At 43.8% G+C, this 22,294-nt stretch overlaps 1 protein-coding gene across 2 annotated transcripts in view; it reads left to right on the forward strand.

The window, feature by feature from the left end:
- Positions 1-22,294, forward strand: part of TET1 (tet methylcytosine dioxygenase 1) — a 133,348-nt gene that overhangs the window by 14,869 nt on the left and 96,185 nt on the right. The gene's annotated exons all lie outside the window — the stretch shown is intronic.

Raw genomic sequence — 22,294 nt, forward strand, 5'->3', positions numbered from 1 at the left:
AGATCACCTGAGGTCAGGAGTTTGGGACGAGCCTGGCTGACGTGGTGAAACCCCATCTCTACTAAAAACACAAAAATTAGCTGGGCGTGGTGGCGGGTGCCTGTAATCCCAGCTACTCTGGAGGCTGAGGCAGGAAAATCACTTGAACCCAGGAGGCAGAGGTTACAGTGAGCCAAGATTGCGCCATTGCATTCCAGCCTAGGCCACAAGAGCGAAACTCTGTCTCAAAAATAAATAAATAAATAAATAAATAAATAAAGTATTGTGGTTGGGCATGGTGGTTTACACCTGTAATCCCAGGGCTTTGGGAGGCCAAGGTGGCGGATCACTTGAGGTCAGGAGTTCGAGACCAACATGGGGTGAAACCCCATCTCTACTAAAAATACAAAATTAGCCGGGCATAGTGGGGCACACTGGTAGTCCCAGCTACTCAGGAGGCTGAGGCAGTAGAATCGCTTGAACCCGGGAGGCGGAGGTTTCAGTGAGACGTCATCGTGCCACTGCACTACAGCCTGGACAACAAGAGTGAAACTCCATCTCAAATAAATAAATAAATAAATAAATAAATAAATAGGCCGGGCGCGGTGGCTCACACCTGTAATCCCAGTACTTTGGGAGGCCGAGGCGGGCCGATCACAAGGTCAGGAGATCGAGACCATCCTGGCTAACACGGTGAAACCCCATCTCTACTAAAAATACAAAAATTAGCCGGGCGTGACAGCATGCGCCTGCAGTCCCAGCTGCTGGGGAGGCTGAGGCAGGAGAATGGCGTGAACCCGGGAGGCGGAGCTTGCAGTGAGCCGAGATTGTGCCACTGCACTCCAGCCTGGGTGACAGAGTGAGACTCCATCTCAAAAAAAAAAAAAAAAATTAAATAAATAAATAAATGAATAAATAAAAGTGTTGTGAGGCTGGTCATGGTGGCTCACACCTGTAATCTCAGAACTTTGGGAGGCTGAGGTGGACAGATCACTTGAGGAGTTCGAGACCAGCCTGGCCAACCTGGCAAAACCCCATCTCTACTAACAATACAAAAATTAGCCAGGAGTGGTGGCGCATGCCTGTAGTCCGAGCTACTTTGGAGGCTAAGGCACAAGAATCACTTGAACCTGGGAAGCAGAAGTTGCAGCGAGTGGAGGTTGCGCCACTGCACTCCAGCAAGGGCAACAGAGAGACCCTGTCTCAAAAAAAAAAAAAGGTATTGTGAGGTTTAGGCCAGGCATGGTGGCTCATGTCTGTAATCTCAGCACTTTGGGAGGGCTCAGGCAGGTGGACTGCTTGAGCCTAGGAGGTCGAAATCAGCCTGGGCAACATAGCAAGACCTCATCTCTACTAAAGATACAAAACTAACTGGGTGTGATGGCACGCTCCTGTAGTCCCAACTACTTGGGAGGCTGCAGTGAGAGGATCGCCTGATCCTGGGAAGTCAAGGCTGCAGTGAACAGTGATGGTGCCACTGCATTCCAGCCTGGTTGACAGCAATGAGACCCTGTCTCAACAAAAAAAAAATAAAAATAAAAAGTACTGTGAACTTAAAATTCAGGAAACTGTTTCTATTTCTTTTTTTGTTTTTCATTTTTTTTTCTGAGACAGAGTCTCACTCTGTCACCCAGGCTGAAGTACAGTGGCATGATCTCGGCTCCCAAGTTCAAGCAACTTCTCCCTCCCAAGTTCAAGTGATTCTCTCTTGCTTCAACCTCCCGCATAGCTGGGATTACAGGCACCCACCACCATACCTGGCTAATTTTTGTATTTTTTTTTTGAGAGAGTCTCACTCTGTTGCTCAGGCTGGAGTGCAGTGGCGCGATCTCGGCTCACTGCAAGCTCCGCCTCCTGGGTTCACGCCATTCTCCTGCCTCAGCCTCCTGAGTAGCTGTGACTACAGGCGCCCGCCACCGCGCCCGGCTAATTTTTTTTGTATTTTTAGTAGAGACAGGGTTTCACCGTGTTAGCCAGGATGGTCCCGATCTCCTGACCTCATGATCCACCCGCCTTGGCCTCCCAAAGTGCTGGGATTACAGGTGTGAGCCACCGTGCCCAGCCTTAATTTTTGTATTTTTAATAGAGACAGGGTTTTGCCATGTTTGCCAGGCTGGTCTCCATCTCCTGACCTCAGATGATCTGCCTGAGTTGGCCTCCCAAAGTGCTGGGATTACAGGCGTGAGCCACCGTGCCTGGCCTTCTATTTCATTCTTGACTTAAATTATCAGTTTAAAAATGCTGATTTTGGCTGCTTGTGGCACTTCGAGAGGCTGAGGGGAGAGGATTACTTGAGGCCGGGAGTTTGAGACCAACATAAGCAACATAGCAAGACCTCATCAAAAAACAAAAAGCAAACAAACAAACAAAATCGTAGCTGGGCCGGGTGCATTGGCTCACTCCTAGAATCCCAGAACTTTGGGAGGCCAAGGCAGGCAGATCACCTGAGGTCAGGAGTTTGAGACCAGCCTGGCCAACATGGTGAAACCCTGTCTCTACTAAAAATACAAAAAATAGCAGAGCATGGTGGTGCCCACCTGTTAATCCCAGCTACTCCGGAGGCTAAGGCAGGAGAATCGCTTGAACCTGGAGGGGGGCGTTGCAGTGAGCCAAGATCGCATAATTGCACTCCAGCATGGGCGACAGAGCAAGACACTGTCTCAAAAAACAAGAAACAAAAAAACATAGCTGGGTTTGTTGGCATGCACCTGTATTCCCAGTTACATGAGAGGCTGAGGTGGGAGGATAGCTTGAGCCCAAGAGTTCAAGGCTGCAGTTAGCTATGATGGCACCATTGCATACCAGCTTCAGTGACAGAGCCTGACCCTGTCTCAATAAATAAATAAATAACACTGATTTTTTATTTGTCTGAGCCACTGCAAATGAGAAATCAGACATTTAATAAATCATGTATTGATGGGCATTTAAAGTGTTTCTAAAATACTTTGTTGTTAAAAATCTTACTGAGCCTGTAATCCCAGCACTTTGAGAGAGGCCAAGGTATGCTGGGCGCGGTGGCTGGCAAGAGGATTGCTTGAGCCCAAGACTTTGAGATAAATAAACTGGGCAACATAGCGACATACACCTCTACACCAAAATTTTATTTTATTTTATTTTATTTATTTATTTTTGAGACAAAGTCTCGCTCTGTCACCCAGGCCGGAGTGCAGTAGCGTGATCTCAGCTCACTGCAACCTCCACCTCCCGGGTTCAAGCAATTCTCCTGCCTCAGCCTGCCGAGTAGCTGGAATTACAGGCACCTGCCACCATGCCCGGCTAATTTTTGTATTTTTAGTAGAGACGAGGTTTCACCACGTTGGCCAGCCTGGTCATGAACTCCTGACTCAGGTGATCTGCCTGCCTCGGCCTCACAAAGTGCTGCGATTACTGCGCGTGGCTAATTTTTGATTCTTTATAATATTTTAATTCTTTTTTTAAAGCCCCAACCATGGCAAGGACAGATTTTGAAGTTTTTAACGAGTCCTGATAAGAATTTTTACATTTAGCTGGGATTGGACAAAGCCACCCATTCAGACATTTTTAGGAGCAAAATGGAAAAAGATCTTATTTGATGCTGAGTGACGGATACACATGGGGGACAAAGGGGATGCTTTTGCTTTGAATAGTGTTGCTAATTGCCAATTTCTGGTCTAACTTGGGGTGCTGGGATTGTAGGCATGAGTCACCATGCCCAGCCCCAAAATTTAAAAAAAAGAAAAAATTTGCCGGGCGTGGTGGCTCATGCCTGTGGTCCCAGCTACTTGGGATGCTGAGGTGGGAAGATTGCGTGAACCTGTGAAGCTGAGGTTGCAGTGAGCTATGATCGCGCCACTGCACTCCAGCCTGGGTGACATAGCAAGACCCTGTCTGAAAAAAAATAATAACTACCTTACTGAAATGTATAATCTTTTACTCAATCAAGTCACGTCACACATGTGGGAATAGATAAAATGTGGCCAGTTACTGATGGTTTACAAAGTAACATTTAGCAATATCTCTAGTAGAGAGACCTCCCTTGTAAGTTACTGGTTTGTAGCATTGCCAAATGACATCATTGTAAAAAACACTGTATCTCTAATGGATATGAACACATTTGTTCTATTCTTTCTCAAACCTGCTCTTTCTCTTGCATTACATGTTTGGTTCAGTGCCATAACAAATGATTACCCAAAATAGAATATTCAGTATCCTCGCCTCCTTTGCTCATCCATCCAAATTCTCTTGTTCTACAAGTTCTGAGCGCTACCACCTCTCCATTTTCTTGGCCACTGCTATAGTGAGGCCTTTATTTCTTCATCAGGATAACTTCAGTGCTATCTTTACTATCAACAAGTATTGCACTTCTCCTAGGCTATGCACTGGAAATCCAATCATGAGCATTCTAGCCACCAGGGAAATCAAGAAGCTGAATAACAAGCTCCCCTTAGGGTAGTTCAAGTTTTCCTTCTGAAAAACATGATTCTCCTATCTAACTACATGTAGTGTTCTGTTTATGTGATATATTTCACTCAAAATAAAAGAAATAGAGCAAAACTTTCAGGGCCTTCGAATGATTAGATGAAGCCTAGATTCATTAGCAGGGAATACAGCACCTTTAAGATTTTTGCAAAACCCACTTCTGTCTTGTTTGCCTTCATGTATCTTCACCTTCTACTTGCTGCAGCAGTATACGACTGCATACATTTCCCCAGTGCATACTCTTGCCTCAGTCTCCAGGCCCAAGTGATGCCCTTCTTCCTTTCTCTCTCTTCTTTTTTTGAGACAGACTCTCACTCCTTCCTTCTTCTTTTTTTTTTTTCAGATAGAGTTTCACTCTTGTTGCCCAGGCTGGAGTGCAGTGGTGCAATCTCAGCTCACTGGAACCTCTGCCTCCCAGATTCAAGTCATTCTCCTGCCTCAGCCTACCTAGTAGCTGGGATTACAGGTGCACACCACCACGCCCAGCTAATTTTGTATTTTTAATAGAGATGGGGTTTCTCCATGTTGGTCAGGCTGGTCTCAAACTCCTCTCCTCAGGTGATCCACCCCCCTTGGCCTCCCAAAGTGCTGGGATTATAGGCATGAGCCACTGTGCCCGGCCGAGTCTCACTCTTTCACCTGGCCTATTTTATTATTAATTTTTATCTTATTTTTCAGTATGAACCAATGCATTTTTATTACATTCAATTTTTTTTTTTTTTTTTTTTTTTTTTTTGAGACAGAGTCTTGCTCTGTCACCCAGGTTGGAGTGAGGTGGCATGGTCATGGCTCACTGCAGCCCTGACCTCCGGGCTCAAGTCATTCACCCACCTCAGCCTCCCAGTAGCTGGTACTACAGGCACATGTCTGGCCAACTTAAAAATCTTTTGTAGAAGGCCGGGCACCGTGGCTCATGCCTGTAATCCTAGCACTTCGGGAGGCCAAGGAAGGTAGATCACTTGAGGTCAGGAGTTCAAGACCAGCCTGGCCACATGGTGAAAACCCATCTCTACCAAAAATTCAAAAAAAATTAGGCGGGTGTGGTGGTGCATGCCTATAATCTCAGCTATTTGGGAGGCTGAGGCAGGAGAATGGCGTGAACCCAGGAGACGGAGGTTGGGGTGAGCCAAGATCGCACCATTGCACTCCAGCCTGGGCAACAAGAGCGAAACTCCATCTCAAAAAAAAAAAAAATATATATATATATATGGCGTGATGGTGGCCCACACTTGTAATCCCAACTACTCAGGAGGCTGAGGTGGCAGATTGCTTGAGCCTGGAAGGTTGAGGCTGCAGTGAGCTTTGATCTCTCCACCGCACTCTAGCCTTGGTGGCAGTGAGACTGTGTCTCAGAAAATATGTGTAAATTCTGAAGGAGTCTCTGAATTTATTCTCGTTTGAAGGTTGCCTGTAAGAAATAAAATATATTTAGCCCCTAAAGCCACGTACCATTTCTCAGAATGTTGACTGCTAACTCCTCGGATAAGTGAAAACAACCTTAGACTTTATTAAGTCATAGATTACATTGTAGTCTCCCATTCTTCAATTGTATGACAGTGTGTTATGTAATCTTCTGAGAGGTGTCTTTTGGTCATGGAAAAAAACTTAATTTGTCATCTGTCAAGCCTAATTCAGCTTACTCTTCTTGATGTTCAGAATTACAGATAATTAAAACTGCTAGCTTTGTCACTCTCAGTCATCTAGGAATTTGCTTTCGGTTAGGGGTTTTCCTTCTATGTGTTTGTAATTTTGAAAATACTATAAATAGGGTAGTGCATTTTGAAACATATGCACTACCCTATTTATTGAACAGTGAGAGATTGTTACAAAAAAGGAACGGGGGACTGTAGAGCTATTCGCAGACATTAGAGAGTAGGTGCTTTGGCTAAGCTACACTTTCACAAGTAATTTTTAGTATGTGTGAAAGCCAAAGAAAACAAAATTGGCCACGGGGACTGGCACATGCCTGTAACCCCACCACTTTAGGAGGCCGTGGCAGGCAGATTGCTTGAGCCCTGGCATTGGAGACCAGCCCAGGCAACATGGTGAAACCCCGTTTCTCCAAAAGAATACAAAAATATTAGCTGCGCATGGTGGCATGTGCCTATAGTCCCAGCTTCTCGGGAGGCTGAGGCAGGAGGATAGCTTGAGCTCAGGAGGTGGAGGCTGTAGTGAGCTTAGATCACACTACAGCCTGGGCGACAGAGTGAGACCGTGTCCCAAAAAAAAAAAAAAGGAAAGCAATCTAAAGTCGTGGACTATATCCCTGAAGATAGGGTCTTCATATATCTCTAGCCAGGTGATTTTGGTGTAGTATCATGCATTTAATTAACTTTCATTGAATGACTGGACAATTAGTTTACAAGTTTAGTCAAACTGAAATAATCTCTCATATTTACTCTGGTTAATGTATTTTTTGTCTAAAATATTAAAGGGCTATTATGTACTTGGTTAGTTTAAATAGAAGCATATTAGATGACACTATTTTTTTTTTCTTTTATGGAAATGGAGTTTTGCTCTTGTTGCCCAAGCTGTTGTGCAATGGCATGATCTTGGTCACCACAACCTCCACCTCCTGGATTCAAGCAATTCTCCTGCCTCAGCCTCCCGAGTAGCTGGGATTACAGGCATGCACCACTACGCCTGGCTAATTTTGTATTTTTAGTAGAGACAATGTTTCTCCATGTTGGTCAGGCTGGTCTCGAACTAACCTCAGGTGATCCGCCCACCTCGTCCTCCCAAAGAGCTGGGATTATAGGCATGAGCCACCGCACCTGGCCTTAGATGACACTATTAAGTCAGCTAATGTGCCATGTTCATTACCACGCTAGCCTCTTAATTAATGCAAATTCCACTGGAAAAAAAATTGTAATACCTACATGGGCTGTGTTTCAGGAGCTAAAAAGTTAAGTAGTGTTAATATGATACAAATTGAACCACTGACTGTCCACTATTTTATGTGCAGGCCTTTCCATGTGATAATAGTCTAGTTCCAGGACTGTCATTTCAGAGTTACTTGACACACTCGTATTATTTTATCCCTTTTGGTGGCAGTGGGGGTGGGGCTAGCCTCTCTTGGCCATTGCTTTTCTCAGTTTTCAAACAGCCGTATCTCATTATGGCATATGTTACATATGGCATATGGAACAAATTTTTGCTACCAACTCTTTCAATTGAGGGCAGATGTTATATGTACTTAAATATGCCTTTAAGGAATCTCTTTGTATCACTACTGAGACTTCAGTAGCATACTGCACCACAGAACTGGACTTGGGGAAAAAAACCAAAAAACAAACTTTTGTTGTTTAGTAGATATTCGTGTATAACCTCCAAGTTTGTCAATATAAAGGCATGTAGACTGATTCTGACCCATGGGTGTTAATTTCTGAAATTTTGTCACAGTAGTTCAAATCTTACCCTGTCATTTCGTATGTATTATCTTTTCCAGGAAGAAAAATTTGTAAAACTGGCCAACATCTTCATCTAGTGTCAGCATAATCCAAGTTACACTGTGATGTAATATTGAGCACCCTATTATCGTGCATGTTTATTTTGCTACAGGGCTTAACTTCAGATCTCTTTTTGTTGGTCAACCTTTTGGTTTTTTATTCCAGGGTGGTATTTCAAGAATTGACTATATCAAAGCTGCAAAAGTCCTTTTCAAGTAGCCAGCCACTGTGGGACTATGATGGATAATGGCACAAATGTTACCAGGAGGGATAGGAGAAAGCATCTCCTTTTGCATTATTATCATACTAAAATAAGACACAACTTCCAAATGAATCAGACTAATCTAAACAATTCAGGGCATTACCTTGACAATGAGACCCAGTGCTCAAGACATATCCAGAAGGTGTTGGCTACTTATCATCAGCTTTTCATGTCTGCTATGAGTGCAACAAAAGAGAAATTTTGCTTTTTACTGATTTAATTATGCACCATTAACACGAAGTCACTGTTTCTAAAGAAGGCCCTGATGTTCTCCTGCAGAGAGAGCAGTAGAAGTGAGATGCTTGACCAGACACAGTGGCTCTCGCCTGTAATCCCAGCACTTTGGGAGGCCGAGGCAAGCAGATCATGACGTCAAGAGATCAAGACCATCCTGGCTAACATGGTGAAACCCCATCTCTACTAAAAATACAAAAATTAGCTGGGCATGGTGGCGTGTGTCTGTAGTCCTAGCTACTCAGGAGGCTGAGGCAAGAGGATCGCTTGAACCTGGGAGGCGGAGGTTGCAGTGAGCTGAGATTGAACCACTGCACACCAGTCTGGCGACAGAGACTCTGTCTCCAAAAAAAAAAGACATGCTTATATTAACTTCCAAAGCCCAAGCCCTGGATTAGGGGGTGCTAACAGCACATAACAAGTGCTCAAGAAATATTTGTTGAACAAATGATTGAATTAGTGAATGAATAAAATATCTTTTTTTTTTTTTAATTGTTTTGAGACAGTCTTGCTTTGTCGCCCAGGCTAGAATGCGGTGGCATGATCTCGGCTCACTGCAACCTCCGCCTCCCAGGTTCAAGCGATTCTCCTGTCTCAGCCTCCTGAGTAGCTGGGATTATAGGCACACCCCACCACACCCAGCTATTTTTTTTTTATTTTTATTAGAGACGGGGTTTCACCATGTTGGCCAGGCTGGTCTTGAACTCCTGACCTCAGGTGATCCATCTGCCTCAGCCTCCCAAAGTGCTGGGATTGCAGGAGTGAGCCACTGGGCCCGGCCATGAGTGAATAAAATCTTACAAATACATATGAGTCAGCCTATTTTTCATATGACAATGTCTGTTAAAAGAAAAAAAAAGAAAGTGGGCTGGGTGCAGTGGTTCAGGCCTGTAATCCCAGCACTTTGGGAGTCCAGGGCTGGCAGATCACTTGAGGCCAGGAGTTCGAGACCAGCCTGGCCAACATGGTTAAACCCCGTCTCTACGAAAAATGCAAAAATTAGCCAGGCGTGGTGGCATGCGCCTGTAATCCCAGCTATGAGGGAGGCTGAGGCAGGAGAATTGCTTGAACCCAGGAGGCAAAGGTTGCAGAGAGCTGAGATCGCACCACTGCACTCCAGCCCGGGTGACAGAGTGAGACTCCTTCTCAGGGAACAAACAAAACAAAAAAAGTATACTGTAAACCATACATTTTATTCCATATGTAGTATACTATAGCAGCTAGTACCCCAAAACAACATTGTATTAGTTTATTCTACACATATCTCTCTTTTTTTTTTTTAGGCAAAATCTCGCCCTGTTGCCCAGGCTGGAGTGCAGTGGTGCGATCTAAGCTCACTGCAACCTCCATCTCCCGGGTTCAAGCGATTTTCCTGCCTCAGCCTCCAGAGTAGCTGGGACTACAGGTGCCTGCCACCATGCCCAGCTAATTTTTTTGTGTTTTTGTTTTGTTTTGCTTTGTTCGAGTCAGAGTTTTGCTATTGTTGCCCAGTCTTGAGTGCAATGGCATGATCTTGGCTCACTGAATCCTCTGCCTCCTGGGTTCAATCGATTCTCCTGCCTCAGCCTCCCGAGTAGCTGGGATTAAAGGCATGCGCCACCACACCAGGCTAATTTTGTATTTTTAGTAGAGACAGGGCTTCTCCATGTTGGTCAGGCTGGTCTTGAACTCCTGATCTCAGGTGATCCTCCCGTCTCGGCCTCCCAAAGTGCTGGGATTACAGGCGTGAGGCACTGCGTCCAGTCTTGTGTTTTTAATAGAGACGTGATTTCACCATGTTGACCAGGGTGGTCTTGAACTCCTGACGTCAGGTGATCAGCCTGCCTCAGCTTCCCAACGTGCTGGGATTACAGATGTGAGCCACTGTGCCTGGCCAAGAATTTCTAGAACGAATTTGATCCTAGTTTAAATGATCCCAACATCATACTATCATATGATTTAGAAATCATAAAACTGCAACTTCTACATCAGAGGTTCTTACTCTGGGTAGGCTTCAATGGTCTGTGATCCCACCCCCTCAGAATTATATGCAGCATATTGCATTTATATGCATTTTTTATGGTGAGCTTACCCATAGCTTGTATTGGATTTCAGAGAAAGGAAATCATATGTCCACTCCCTGAAATAAAAACAAATCAAAGAATCAGACCACTTAAAAAAATTTTTTTTGGGCCGGGCACGGTGGCTCACACCTGTAATCTCAGCACTTTGGGAGGCTGAGGCGGGCGATCACAAGGTCAAGAGATTGAGACCATCCTGGCCAACATGGTGAAACCCCGTCTCCACTAAAAGTACAAAAATTAGCCAGGCATGGTGGTGTGCGCCTGTAGTCCCAGCTACTCAGGAGGCTGAGGCAGGAGAATTGCTTGAACCCTGGAGACGGAGGTTGCAGTCAGCTGAGATCGCGCCACTGTACTCCAGTCCGGTGACACAGACTCCATCTCAAAAAAAAAAAAAAAAAATTTTTTTTTTGAGATAGAGTTGTTCTGTCCCAAGGCTAAGCTGCAGTGGCATGGTCATAGCTCACTGTAACCTTGAACCTCTGGGCTCAAGGGATCCTTCTGCCTCAGCCTCCTAACTAGCTAGGACTATACATGTGTGCCACTATGCCTGGTTTATGTTTTTGTTTTTGTGTTTTGAGGAGTCTTGCTCTGTTGCCTAGGCTGGATTGCAGTGGTGCAATCTCGGCTCACTGCAATCAGTACCTCCCAGGTTTAAGTGATTCTCCTGCTTCAGCCTCCCTCATAGCTGGGATTACAGGCGCCAACCACCACTCCCAGCTAATTTTTGTATTTTTAGCAGAGACAGGGTTTCACCATGTTGGTCAGGCTGGTTTCAAACTCCTGACCTCAGGTGATCTGCTTGCCTCGGCCTCCCAGCTTGCTGGGATTACAGGCGTGTGCCATTGCACCCAGCCAGCTAACGTTTTGTTTTTTTTTTAATTTTTATTTTTTGTAGAAATGTGATCTCACTATGTTGCCCAGGCTGGTCTTGAACTCCCGGCCTCAAGTGATCTCTCCTCCAGCTTTCCAAAGTGCTGATATTACAGGCATGAGGCACTGTGCCCAGCCTCACATCAGTTTTTTTTTTTTTTTTTAACAGATTTGAAGGAATGCAATTGAATATTGTTTCTGTGGTTAAGGAAAAAACAGTTTGCTAAGAATTTAGTTATTTCCTATATGGTAAACAGTGTGAGAGTGGACCTACTTGTAACATTGAGATAGTCATACTGCAAAGCAGAGATGCCATGAGGAGCAGAGATGATGTCTGTAAAGTGTCTTGCAGTGTGTCTGCTATACAACAGATACTTAAAAGTGGTGGGTATTATATATGTTTGAAGAGATTTGTGTATTTATTTCATTACTTTCACCTGTTTTCCATCTTGCCATTTTATTCATGTTATGTAGAGGAAAGTAATTAAGTCTTCTAAGTATTCCATATGTACCATTTCTCAGTATCTGCAAAAGCATTTTTCCTGCTGGAGGATTAAGATACTTTATGAATGAATTGGTTTCACTGTTCCCATGTGATGCAGAATTATAGTTGTGGTTTCCAGCGAGATGACTATGCCGCAGTTATTTTCTTGTGCTTGTATAATGAGAGGGTTTTGGTGTTTCTGCTGTGTTCTAGACAGTTACACTATACAGCTCATTTTCATATCATATTTCATACGCAACACCATATTGTGGTGAGTTTTCTGTAAAAGTAGGATCAAGGGACGAGGAAGTGGGAGGACAAGACAGTGGAAGGCCAGAGTTGATCCAAGCCATGGAATTTTGGATGGAGTGGATATAGGTTAGATTTAGAGAAAAAAGCGGGTGTCTGTTGGTTTCTTCTATCCTTGGAGGAGTAAGTAATTTGTACAGGAGTTATTATAGAATTGCAGGGAGATTTGTCTACTGGGCAACACAGAAGTTAAGTTGCTTTCCTTATTTCCCATTTTCTAGAGACTCTGATACTGCATTATGAGTTGGTAAAACAAACAGACTAATAAAACATGAAAATCAAAATAGTGTTCTATTTTCTCTTCCTTTTTAAAGAACCAATAACCTTTATTATTAATTAGGTACATTACTAATTCACATTACTTCATTACTAATTAGGTACACGCAGTTTTAACAAAATTGAAACTTTGCTTGAAACACACACAGGAAGCTGGCAAAGGAAAGGAAGGTGGAAGGAGACTAACATTTTTTTGAGGGCCAGACACAGTGATAAAAGACTTCCTATTACTGTATTCAATGCTGACAGTAACCCTAACCCATGAGGTGTAAGTATTCGGATTCTCATTATGCAGAATGGGAAATAGAAACACGTCTTGTTGTTTTTGTTTTGTTTTGTTTTTTGAGACAGTCTCACTCTATCACCCAGGCTGGAGTGCAGTGGTGCAACCTCCGCCTCCTGGGTGCAAGAGATTCTCGTGCCTCAGCCTCCCAAGTAGCTGGGAGTACAGGTGCGCACCATTACGCCTGGCTAATTTTTGTATTTTTAGTAGAGGCGGGGTTTCACCATGTTGGTCAGGCGGGTCTTGAACTCCTGACCTCACGTGATCCACCCGCCTGGGCCTCCCAAGTGCTGAGATTATAGGCGTCGGCCACCTTGCCTGGCTTTTATTTTTTATATGTAGAAATAGAGATGGGGTTTTATCATGTTACCCTGGACTCAAGCAATCTGCCCGCTGTAGACTCACAAAGTGCAGGGATTACAGGTGTGCATCACTATGCTCAGCCTTATTCAGTATTTATTAAGTGAGCAGTATAGCATTAAGAACTCACATGCTCATTGTCTCATACAATCTTACAACAATCCTATGAAATATACGTTCTGCTTTAATTTATAAAGTAAGACACTGAGGCTTAGAGATGCCAGGTAACTTGCTTAAGAACATAGTTGATCTGGGATTAGAATCCCTGGGTTGAATGGTATGTGTTCATTTTAGTCACCATATCTCTGAGCTAAGGCAATGAGAAAAATGTGAAAGGCCCAAAAGATGGAGAGTAGTGAGACTGAGAGGTGGACTGGTTGAGGAATAAGTCATGTTGAGGTTATTGCTGTCATCTTTTAGACTTGTTAAATTTGGAGAGATGTGAGCATCTTCTAACTTCATTTCACACAAAAAACAAAAATGTTAACATGATTTAAATACTTCAAATCTTTGAGTTTGTCAATTCTACTGCTGCTATATTTTAATATTAAGGTGTTCCTTTAACTGTGTTTAACTCTTTCCATTTTTAATTTTACTTAAAATATTTTTAGTGAGACCCTGTCTCAAAAAAAAAAAAAAAAAGTTGGCTGGGTGTGGTGGCTCACAGCTGTATCCCAGCACTTTGGGAGGCTGAGACAGGAAGATCCCTTGAGCCCTGGTGTTTGAGACAAGCCTGGGTAACAAACTGAGACCCTCATCTCCACAAAAAGTGCAGGAATTAGCTGGGCATGGTGGTGAGTGCCTGTAGTCTCAGCTAGTAGGGACGCTGAGGCGAGAGGATTGCTTGAGCTGGGGAGATGGAGGCTGCAGTGAGCTATGATTGCACCACTGCACAGCAACCTGGGCAGAAGACCCTTTCTCAAAAAAAAGAAAAAACAGAAAAAGTTTTTACACTCCCTGGACCTTATTTCCCTCTGAATGATGGTCTGGTAATTCTTCACTATCATGGTAATGATTCACATTCACTCTCCTATTTCTTCAAGCAGATGACTTTGTATTTTGTCCAGCTTTTCTAATTGTCTTCAGCAGGTTTCTCCCAGATTATCAATTTCATTATCACTAGAAATGAAAGTTTCTTATTCTCTTTTACTTAATAAGTGTAAGGTTATATTATGATGCAATTAGCATGGAGCTAGCCTATCCCAATACTAGTAGCAAACTTGTTTAATACTTAGATGCATATATCTATATGTGTGTATATATATACTTTAAAAAGAAATTTATAAAAAGAGATGGGGTTTCACCGTGTTGCCCAGGCTGGTCTTGAACTCCTGGGCTCAAGTGATCCACCTGCCTCGGCCTCCCAAAGTGCTGGGCTGACAGGAGTGAGCCACCTAGCCCAGCCTTAGTGCTCTGGGAGAGGTTCCAGTGCCCCAAAATACTGTGTTCGGTTAATATCTCCAATTTTTTTTTTTTTTTTTTTGGAGACAAGAGTCTCACTCTGTCACCCAGGCTGGAATACAGTAGTGACATCTCAGCTCACTACAACCTCTGCCTCTTGGGTTCAAGCAATTCTCATGCCTCTACCTCCCAAGTAGCTGGGACTACAGGCATGCACCACCATGCTCACTAATTTTTTGTATTTTTAGCAGAAATGGGGCTTCACTGTGTTGGCCAGGCTGGTCTCGTACTCCTGGCCTCAAGCCTTCTGCCTGCCTTGGCTTTCCAAAGTGCTGAGATTACAAGTGTGAGCCACCATGCCTGGCCTTCCAATTTTTATATTAAATGAATTTTAACTGCTCATTACATGGTTTACGTGTACACTGTTTTCTTAATTAGTGACAGCCATGGTTCTCCATTGCTACAGTTGTACGGACTGAGAGTCAGGTGCCATAACACATGCTTTTCTTTTTTCTTTTTTTGTGTGTGACAGGGTCCTGCTCTGTTGCCCAGTCTGGAGTGCAGTAGTGTGATCATGGCTCACTGCAGCTTCGACCTCCCAGACTCAAGTGATTCTCCCATCTCAGCCTCCTGAGTAGCTGGGACCAGAAGCATGTACCACCATGCCCGGCTAGTGTTTTTGTTTGTTTGTTTGTTTGTTTTTGTTTTTGTTTTAGAGATGGGTCTCATTATGTTGCCCAGGCTGGTCTCAAACTCCTGGGCTCAAGCAATCCTCCTGCCTTGGCTTCCCAAATTGTTGGGATTACAGGCATGAGCCACCACACCCGGCTACTACATGCTTTTCATATCCAATATTGCATATAACTCTAATGTTAGCATTTCCCCCCATTGAGTCTACTGGAGGTTGACTTGCTCATGGTCCCATCATTGGGATTTGGATCTCCCCAAGGATATCCTCGTTTTGTATAAGATCCCAGCACTTTGAGAGGCCAAGGTGGGATGATCACTTGAGGCCAGGAGTTTGAGACCAGCCTGGGCAACATATTGAGACCCTGTCTCTACAAAACATAAAAACAATTGGAGGCTGAGGTGGAAGGATCACTTGAGCCCAGGAGTTCACCGCATGTCTGCCTTGAGCCACGACTGCACTAGTGTACACCACCCTGGGTGACAGAGCAAGGCCCTGTCTCTAAATAAATAAATAAATATTTAAAAAATATATAAAGCTATTTTCTTGTTTTTTTCTTTTTTTCTTCTCTTTTCTCTTTTTTGAGATGGAGTTTTGCTCTTCTTGCCCAGGCTGGAGTGCAATGGCACGATCTCGGCTCATTGCAACCTCCACCTCCCAGGTTCAAGCGATTCTCCTGCCTCAGCCTCCCAAGTAGCTGGGATTACAGGCATGCACCACCACCCTCAGCTAATTTTGTATTTTTAGTAGAGATGGGGTTTCTTCATGTTGGTCAGGCTGGTCTCGAACTCCCGACCTCAGGTGATCCACCTGTCTCAGCCTCCCAAAGTGCTGGGATTACAGGCATGAGCCACCGCATCCCATTTATGCATTTTAAACAAAAAAAGCTAATGTGTCATTGACTAAGTATTTGGATATCAGGAAAATCAAACAGACTTTGGAAAGTTAATTGTAGAAATTCTGTTGTAAATATTATGAGCTCAGTGATAAGTCTTTTTATTTTTTGGTTCCTCTCTTTTTTCTATCTGAGTTATGTTCCATGGAAAAGTGCTTTTCAATAAGAACCACAGCCATTAAGCAGTGCCCTCGAACATAGCTGTTGTTCTGTATTCTATTTCTGGAATGAACAAAGTAAGAGCATCCCCTACTTCCAACATCAGAAGCATCTGTGCAGTACAGGGTCATCCAGCTGAGAGAGTAACTCATTTGTAGGCAGTCAAATCTTGCTTCTCCATAGATTGTGTGAGACTCGAGTAAATGAGTTTAGAAACTAAAGAAATAAGCCCTTTCTGAATAACTGGTCTCATCTCAACAAAAACAGCCTACATAAAGGCCGGGCACAGTGGCTCACACCTGTAATCCCAGCACTTTGGATGGCCGAGGTGGGTGGATCATGAGATCAGGAGATTGAGAACATCCTGGCTAACACGGTGAAACCCCGTCTCCACTAAAAAATACAAAAAATTAGCTGGGCGTGGTGGTGGGCACCTGTAGTCCCAGCTACTGGCTGGAGGCTGAGGCAGGAGAATGGTGTGAACCCAAGAGGCAGAGCTTGCAGTGAGCCGAGATTACACCACTGCACTCCAGCCTGGGTGACAGAGCAAGACTCCCTCTCAAAAACAGACAAACAAACAAACAAAAACAGCCTACATAATATCCATTCTCAAAATAATTGCTTTTCTCTGATTAGGAGACTTAGTTATACAAGGGTGTTTTCTAGCTTAAAAACAAAAGAGTTGACTGGGTGTGGTGGCTCACGCCTGTAATCCCAAAACTTTGGGAGGCCGAGGCGGGTGGATCACCTGAGGTCAGGAGTTTGAGACCAGCCTGACCAACATGGTGAAACCTCGTCTCTACTATTTACAAAAATTAGCTGGGCATGGTGGCGGGCGCCTGTAATCCCAGCTACTCGGGAGGCTGAGGCATGAGAATTGCTTGAACCCAGGAGGCAGGGGTTGCAGTGAGCCGAGATCATGCCACTGCATGCCAGCCTGGGTGACAAGAGACTTTGTCTCAAAAAGAAAAAGAAAAAACAAAAAACAAAACAAGAGTTTCAGGTCTGGAACAAACCAATCACCTCTCTTTAGTTCTCCCCTTGAAAAGGTAACTTATATTTTTGATAATCATCTTAACAGGAGCGTTATTCTTGGCTTTTCAAAGAAACAATTATGGACAATTGAAAGAACAACAAAAATAATTCTAACGGGAACGGTAGAGAAGTAAAGGCTGGCATCTCTTCATATGCATGCTCAGTAACCTTGCTACCCAAGTGGTGGCATATTTATTGATATTTGTATCTCCCCATGGCCCCTTAACAACCACACTGGAATGTTACCTCAGCAACTTAGTGCTCCAGTGTCTTTGTGGGTGCTGTTACCTCCATGTGGGGCACACTCCTTTCTTCTCTCCCTCTATATCTTGCCAACTCCTACCTGCCAACCCTTGGGTTTCAGTGGGAAATACTGCTTCCCCTGGGAAGCCTCCTCTGGGTACTATATACCTCCTGGGCTCATCTCATTCTACATTACATCATGAATATGTGTTTATTTGTTTGTGTCTCTTACAAGATGGTAGTTTCTGGGTGGGTGGCAACAATGACATTTCTCCAGTTATACACTCAGCACTATGTCTGCATGAGAGAGGTGCTCAAGGCCGGGGCACAGTGGCTTATGCCTGTAATCCCAGCACTTTCAGAGGCCAAGGCAGGTGGATCACGAGGTCAAGAGATCGAGACCATCCTGGCCAACATAGTGAAATCTCTACTAAATATACAAAAAAAATTAGCTGGGCGTGGTGGCATGCACTTGTAGTCCTAGCTACTTGGGAGGCTGAGGCAGGAGAATCGCTTGAACCCGAAAGTTGAAGGTCGCAGTGAGCTGAGATTGCGCCACTGCACTCCAGCCTGGTGAGAGAGTGAAACTCTGTCTCAAAAAAAAAAAAAAAAAGAGGTGATCAACATACATTACATTGTTTTAAGGGGTTTTGGTTATTAAATGGGGAAAGTTATTGTGAAAAACAAATTAATACATTTAAAGAAAACATTTTTGGACCTGGGTTCTTTTAAGGTTCTTCAATAATTTTAAGTTCTCTGAAATGGAAGGGAAAAAAATAAAGTTTTTTAAAAAAAATTTTTAATTTTTTCACTTTTTATGATGGAGTCTCACTCTGTTGCCCAGGCTGGAGTGCAGTGGCAGCATTTCGGCTCACTCTCTGCCTCCGGGGTTCAAGGGATTCTCTTGCCTCAGGCTCCTGAGTAGCTGGGACTACAGGCATGCGCCACCATACCTGGCTAATTTTTGTATTATTATTATTATTCTCAGACAGAGTTTTGCTCTTGTTGCACAGGCTGGAGAGCAATGGTGTGATCTCGGCTCACTGCAACCTCCGCCTCTCACGTTCAAGCGATTATCCTGTCTCAGCCTCCCAAGTACCTGGGATTACAGGCACCTGCCACCACGCCCAGCTAATTTTTTGTATTTTTAGTAGAGACAGGGTTTCACTATGCTGGCCTGGCTGGTCTCGAACTCCTGACCTCAGGCGATCCACCTGCCTTGGCCTACCAAAATGCTGGGATTACAGGCGTGAGCCGCTGCACCTGAGCTATTTTTTTTTTTTTTTTTTTTTGAGACAGAGTCTCTCTCTGTTGCCCAGGCTGGAATGCAGTTGCAAGATCCCAGCTCACTGGAACCTGTGCCTACTGGGTTCAAGCGATTCTCCTGCCTCAGCCTCCTGACTAGCTGGGACTACAGGCATGCGCCACCATGCCTGGCTAATTTTTGTATTTTTAGTAAAGACGGGGTTCCACCATGTTGGCCAGGCTGGTCTCAAACTCCTGACCTCAAGTGATCCTCCCGCCTTGGCCTCCCAAAGTGCTGGGATTACAGGCGTGAGGCACCATGCCCAGCCCTGTTACTGGATTTTTCTGTCCAAATTTTGAATCTAGACACTGACACAGGGAGTAGGCCTTCCAGTTTCTAGTTGGTACAAAGAAGAGTTGAGAAATTTGAGAGAGGCAATAATTTCAGCCCCATTCTTACAACAGTTTGTCTCAGTTGGTAACTGTTGAAGATTATTCACCTACTTTTTCCTCAATTCTTGCTTTAGAAGAGCCATCAAGGAACAGCTATTACCAGCAGAACTGCTGGAAGGAATCCAGTAGATCTGGCCCCTTGGGAGAGTGGGGGAAGAGCAAGAGTAGCCTCAGGGAAAGGGGTCAGGGAGAGATCCAGCAGGAAAGGCTCTTCTAGTGGACCAACCACTTACATCCGGACTATTACTCCACCCAGTCTTCCAAGGAGATTCTCCAGTGTTAGCCTTTCAGGTTCCTATGTGTCACAGGAAATAAAACCAAACTAGCTTTTTAAAATCTATGAGAGAGAACGGGCGCGGTGACTCATGTCTGTACTCCCTGCACTTTGGGAGGCTGAGGTAGGCTGACCACTTGAGGTCAGGAGTTTAAGACCAGCCTGGCCAACATAGTGAAACCATAACTGTATTAAAAATACAAAAATTAGCCGGGCGTGGTGGCACGTGCCTGTAATCCCAGGTACTCAGGAGCCTGAGGCAGGAGAATCCCTTGAACCCGGGAGGCGGAGGTTGCAGTGAGCAGAGATCTCGCCATTGCACTCCAGCCTGGGCGACAGTGCTCAAGACACCATCTCAAAAAAAAAAAAAGAAGAAAAGAAAAAAAAATTAGCTTGTTGTGGTAGCACACGCCTATTTGGGACACTGACATGGGAGGATCGCTTGAGCCCAGGAGTTCGAGGTTGCAGTGGGCTATGATTGGAGCACTGCACTCCAGTCTGGGGAAGAGACTGAGACCCTATCAAGAAAAAAAAAAAAAAAAAATCTCTGAAAGGTACAAGACATTCTTTTCTTATTCCTTAAATTTTTAAAAAGTTTTTAATTTTTATGTGTACATAGTACATGTGTACTTATTCTTATTGATTGGAAGTTTATAATAGATGGTACTTGGAATATCTTTAGTTATCACTGCAAAATTGTAGCCCCCAAAATCAGAAGAAAAATAAAGAATTTCTTGGGAGAGGAGAGCGCGGGACATATTGGAAGGAAATTGTGTTTCGGTCTTCAGTCTTGAGGAAAGGTGAATTACTCCTGAGATTAATGTGGAAGAAGATTCCTCGTAGTATGCTGCTGTTGTTTTAATCTAGGTAGTTTGTACTTACAGTTTCTTATCAATCCAGAGGTGCATATACCCAGAAAGAGAAGTGGAGTTTTGGAATTATTCATAATTTTAATCCTGAAGCCCACAACACACACACACACACACAGCTTCTTTTTTTTTTTTTTTTTTTTTTTTGAGGTGTAGTCTCATTCTGTCACCCAGGCTGGAGTGCAGTGGCGTGATCTCAGCTTAACTGCAAACTCCGCCTGCCGGTTTCCAGCAATTCTCTTGCCTCAGCCTCCCAGGTACCTGGGATTACAGGCAAGCGCCACCAGGTCTGGCTAATTTTTGTATATTTAGTAGAGACAGGGTTTCATCATGTTGGTCAGGCTGGTCTTGAGCTCCTAACCTTGTGATCAGCCCGCCATGGCCTCCCAAAGTTTTGGGATTACAGGTGTGAGCCACTGCGCCCAGCCGAAACATATATATATATACACACACACACATATATATACATATATATACACACACACACATATATATATATATATACACATTTTTTTTTGAGACAGTCTTCCTGTTGCCCAGGCTGCAGTGCAGTGGCGCAATCTCAGCTCACTACAAACTCCGCCTCCTGGGTTCAAGCGATTCTTCTGCCTCAGGCTCCTGAGTAGCTTGAGATTACAGGCACGTGCCACCATGCCCAGCGGAAGACATTTCTTTTAAGGTTATTTTAGGATATTTACAAATGTCTTTTGTTAGATACTGAAAATCAAGAGGATTTGTAGAGAGAGCTGTATAGATGGTTAGAAGTGGGATCAACTCAAATTCTATATATTTTCATATTTTTTCTGTATATTAATAAACATCTTATGCTACATGCTCAAGTCAAGTTCTAACCTGCTGTGCAAGCTGAGATATTTTTACTTCTTTGGGCCTCTGAATTATTTCATAGCTAATATTTAATTTTTTTTGTAGAGATGTGTCTCCGCTATGTAGCTTAGGCTAACCTTGAAATCCTGGGCTTAAGTGATCCTTCAACCTTGGCCTCTCAAAGTGCTTGGATTGCAGATGTGAGCCACTGCACCTGGCCTCTGCTCAGAATTTCTGACTATTCTCTCCCATCAAAACTCACCCAGAGCTCAGACCACCAAATCACTTAGTATAGGAATTGAAACACCTGATCTATGCTGTGTTCAAACAAGTATAGATCTTCGTGGTGAAGCATCAATTTGATATTTGGAGTTAATGTTAGTTCTGATCACATTCATTAACTTTCATATATAGCTAGGATGAGCCTTGGCTTTATTTATTATCCAATTTTACAGAAGAGTGCACACACAGGCCTTTGATGTTTGCTTAGGTTGTCAAGTGCAATGTTGTATGGCTTCATGAGTATCCTATACAGTGAAAACACCTGTCTTTGGGCCTTTACAAAACAGACCTCTCAGCAATATAGATATTCTGTACACCTAACCCTCTGAGCCTGATTTCATTTTATTTTATTTTATTTTCGTGATCACACAGCTAATGGATTTTTTTTTTTTTTTTTTTTTTTTTTTGAGACCTAGTCTCATTCTGTTGCCTAGGCTGGAGTGCAGTGGCACAATCTCGGCTCACTGCAACCTCCACCTCCCAGGTTCAAGTGATCCTCCTGCCTCAGTCTCCTGAGTAGTTGGGACTATAGGTGCACGCCACCACTCCTGGCTAATTTTTGTATTTTTAGTAGAGATGAGGTTTCACCATATTGGCCAGGCTGGTCTCGAACTCCTGACCTGAAGTGATCCACCTGCCTCAGCCTTCCAAAGTGCTAGGATTACAGGCGTGAGCTACCACGCCCGGCTGATCGACTTAAATTATACAATTATATCATAATATATCATGGCCACTTTACTAAATATTGAACAATTAACCTGGAAAAAAATGTTCATTTTTTAAAGTTATATTCAAACATTCAAGAGAAGAGGCATAATGTGTAACTGAAATGCAAGGCACTTCAAGAAATGTAGGGCTACCCTTGTGCAAAGCTGATGGGAATGTAAAATGGTGTGGC

Source organism: Pan troglodytes, chromosome 8, assembly GCF_028858775.2.
Source record: "Pan troglodytes isolate AG18354 chromosome 8, NHGRI_mPanTro3-v2.0_pri, whole genome shotgun sequence".
Classification (NCBI taxonomy): Eukaryota; Metazoa; Chordata; class Mammalia; order Primates; family Hominidae; genus Pan; species Pan troglodytes.